This window comes from Maylandia zebra, linkage group LG3 (genome assembly GCF_041146795.1).
Source record: "Maylandia zebra isolate NMK-2024a linkage group LG3, Mzebra_GT3a, whole genome shotgun sequence".
Lineage (NCBI taxonomy): Eukaryota > Metazoa > Chordata > Actinopteri > Cichliformes > Cichlidae > Maylandia > Maylandia zebra.
Window position 1 is genome coordinate 49,902,769 of NC_135169.1, and position 4,054 is coordinate 49,906,822.

Genomic DNA, 4,054 nt, shown 5'->3' on the forward strand with positions numbered 1-4,054 from the left:
TCCGGCCAACAAAAGTTCACCGTGTCCTCATATGACTTTACTGGGGCCTGACTGGACCCACAGCTTCTGCTGGTGTTTTCGCCACATCATAGAGTATTACTTCTAGAATAGGTTTTATCCTGCGTGCTCTGAAATAAATGATAAATGATACATGATAAACTGATGATAAGTGATGCAGACTAATGAAGTAATGATGAAATAATGACGGTGCTTTATGCATGATATATAGTGACAGTAAAATAAGATGTTTTTCTCGACAATATTTATATATATATATATATAACAACATCGGAGATCTCTGTCCAGAAGAGCGCAGTCCTAGGAACAGCTAAGATACTGTGCAGGACCCTCAAGCTCCCAGGCCTCTGGTAGAGGACTCGAGCTTGAAAGATTGACCGCCCACAGGGGCGAGGGGGGAAAGAAAAAAAAATAAAAATAAATAAAATAATATATATATATATATATATATATATATATATATATATATATATATAAGATTGACCGCCCACAGGGGCGAGCGGGGAAAGAAAAAATAAATAAATAAATAAAATTATATATATATATATATATATTTTATTTTATTTTATTTTATCTACAGGCCTTTGGAGCCGAGGATCGCAAGTTTCATTCCCGCCTGGGATGTCTGTATCCAGTAAGGGTCCTGAGGCTAGACCCCCTATGCTAAGTGAGCCTACTGCAGACATGAGCGAGACAGATTTTTTTTATAGATATATATAACATATCAGAGGGGCTTTTAATAAGATATATATATAAAAAAAACCCTCTTTACATCTGCTAATGAAAGTGAAAATGAATGAAAATAAAATGCTAGAGAAAGGGCTGTGTGGAGAGCTGTTATAAATGCATGATCTGTTGATCTGTTAGAGTTTAAGTTGAGTTTAAACTACATACATCTTATGTAATACTCAATACAAATACACTATGAACACCTTCATCTTGTTGAATTTAATATGCTGTGTGTATTATATTCTGACAAGATGAAATGTAAATGTAACTGATTTTGTTCAATAATGAGTTTGAGTGGGTTTTATTTCTTTTATGTCATTTTTGATTTCGTTGTTAGTTATTATTTTGTTTTGTTTATGACTTTGAATAAATAAAGTTTGGAGGAAAAAACACCAGTGGTTGTTATCCTGCTGGGATTTGTGGTTCATTAAATACTTGGTGTTGATTTTTAAATTCACTTCTGGAACCTTATGAAGTGGAGTCAGCTTTGGATACCATGGGAACCATTGGTGCATCTCTCAGAGTTCAGTGAAGGCAAGCATTAAGCAGGACCAAATAAATGTCCCTCACATGCCAAGGGTAAGAAAAAAACTGGTGGTCAGTGGTAGTTTTAGTAAATCAAAGGACATTCAGTGTTTTTTTTTCCTTTTAATTGTGTTATTTTCAATTGAATTCATGTTTCAGGTCCAGTTTATCTTTAAAACTAGGCACAAACACGAGACGAAATGTCTGTAAATTTGTAGTATCTAACTTGATTATCTTTCTTATTGCTACTTTAAAGTATTTAATCATATTTTCAAGCTAAATTTTAAAGGTACATATGTTGTTTTTCATTTATGTGCTTGGATGAGAAGTCTTAACATCATTGTTGTTTTTAAGGCAGTATTTGGATAATTTTTCTCTAAACGTATTATCTTTATGTTTGTCAGAGCTGATTCACTGAGTAACACCAGCAGCCAAATGCTCACAGTGGCAGAGGTAAGTCACTTTAACGTGACACATTAGATAAGGAAGAGACATGGCATTCCAAGTGTAACCCACCTAAAATTGCCTCATGAAAATTAACTGCTGATCCCGAGGAATGCCAGGTAGGTGGCACTATGAGATTATGTAGTGCTTGTGAATTTAAATAGCGAAGGAAAACGACGTTAAGGCTGTATCCCAATTCGGGGTCTGCAGCTTTAAAGTACGCAGCCTTAACGGTCCTCAAGGTCCGCGTACTCAAAGACCGTTAAGGCCGGAAGTGCGAGGCTTGGAAACGTTTCATACAGCTTTGTTTGACAGAAATGAAGGAGAACATATTTTGTACATTTGTTTCTACATGAGCTCTGTGTGATTTGATAAGAATCTGAGGCTGAGACCACAGGACTGTACAAACATGATTGTTGGGCTTCATTTCTGTACTGAACAGTCATTTTAAGATTAGCTAGTAAATAACAATTAGATAGTGTTGTTCACGAGACTAAAATCATCTCACTTTGGTAATGTAACTATAATATGGCCAATATTATAGTTATTATATTAATCATTATTAGTTATTACAGCAGTGAGTTTGAACTCTGTGTCAAATACTGAGCTTCAGTAAAGATTCAAGTTGCAGTTATTTATTTATATCACCTTAAATCTTCACTCAAAGACAAGTATCTGTTACAGTGTATATATAGATGTATCATACATAAGAGACAAATGTTGTTCTTTTAATGTGTTGGCATTACTAAATTTGGCTCAGTGCTTACATATATGTGTAAAAAGAAAATGTACGAGCTGTGATAACTGTTTCTGATAGAATGAAGAGTAGACTTTGCTGCTCTTAACTTTTTACTGTCCACTTTCTGCTGTGAACAAACAAATTTCCTATGTGTGGGACTAATAAAGGTTTATCTTATCTTATCTTATGTGAAGGTGAAAGGTAAACTTCACAGTGACATAAAAATGTTCCCAAAGGGGCCAGGGGAACAGTTAATTTAGCATTTTTGGCATTACAGGTACAGCCAGGATATATTTTTACTTACCTTTCACTAAAATTGCAGTTTCCCTGCTGACTCCAATTATGGAATCAGATGGGGAAGCACAGAGTTTCCGTTGTTGAATAGTGGGTTTGTGTATGCATTTGGTGACGTGTGAACAGGATTACTTTGCTTACTTGTAAATAGCCTGTTTAAGTTACATATAAATGGGTAAAAAACATGTATAATTAATATGCAAAATATTGTTGGGGTAATGAGCATGCTGACTGCATCAAAACATCTTCTGACTACAAACACGTTTTTCATCCCTCACCTGGCGGGAGGAGTTTATGAAAGAAGGACACAACAACTCTTCAGTAATTTCCCATTTCCACTTTTTCACAACACCTCAGTCTTTGTAAGGAGGAAGTCTATCAGATCAAATGGTTGTAGATTGTTGTTACTCTGTCCATCTCTTCTTTCTCTTTATATACAGACCGGGAAAATGCAAAGAAGACCTCACCATAAGAAGGGGGTAGATTCAACTGAAGAACAGCTGGATCTGCGCACAAAAGTTCACACCAAACGATACCTCTGTGAGCAGTGTGGGAAAATGTTCAAAACACTATTAAGTTTGAAGGTCCATCAGCGTCTGCACACTGGACAAAAACCCTATTCTTGTGATCAGTGTGGCCAGAGCTTTGCCCAGTTAGTTCATCTTCAGGTGCATCAGTTTGGGCACAGTGGAAAAAAACCATTCCTCTGTGAAGAGTGTGGAAAGACCTTCACTCACCGAAGTCCTTTGAAAAGACACCAATACACCCACACAGGAGAAAAACCATTCCCCTGTGATGAGTGTGGAAAAAGGTTCTCTCACTTAGGGAACTTGAAAATGCACCAGCGTATTCACACAGGAGAAAAACCATTCCCCTGTAATAACTGTGGAAAACGCTTCGTCCAAGCAATTCATTTACAGAAACACAAGTGCATGCCACAGGTGTAGGAAGCATCCTGCCCTACATCGGCACTTCCACAAATGTTTATCAACCCATTAAAATAATTTGCAAGCATATTAACATGTTGTCATTCTAATTTCATTTTCAAATGAAAGCCAATGACAGGGAGATATTTTCTTTCTTTTCTAAGTGCATGTCTCATGTGTCTTAGTTATTGCTTCTTTTGATAGAGTTTTCAGATGCACTGATCAAAGCTTCACTCTCTGCAACTTGGCAGAATTGTGAGGATTTTGTTTGACTAGAGGATTTTGTGCTGCAATTCTGGATGAGGTGCTGACAAATTAATTATCAGACAACTAACTGAACCAAATGTTTACATTTTCCCCTTGCACTGTCTCTGCTCTG

At 36.5% G+C, this 4,054-nt stretch overlaps 1 long non-coding RNA gene across 1 annotated transcript; it reads left to right on the top strand.

The window, feature by feature from the left end:
* Positions 1 to 1,252: 1,252 nt before the first annotated feature.
* Positions 1,253 to 3,752, top strand: LOC143416579 (uncharacterized). The gene is made up of 3 exons (XR_013096976.1): positions 1,253 to 1,326; positions 1,677 to 1,725; positions 3,190 to 3,752. It is a non-coding gene; the product is annotated as an uncharacterized LOC143416579 (long non-coding RNA).
* The last annotated feature ends 302 nt before the right edge of the window (positions 3,753 to 4,054 follow it).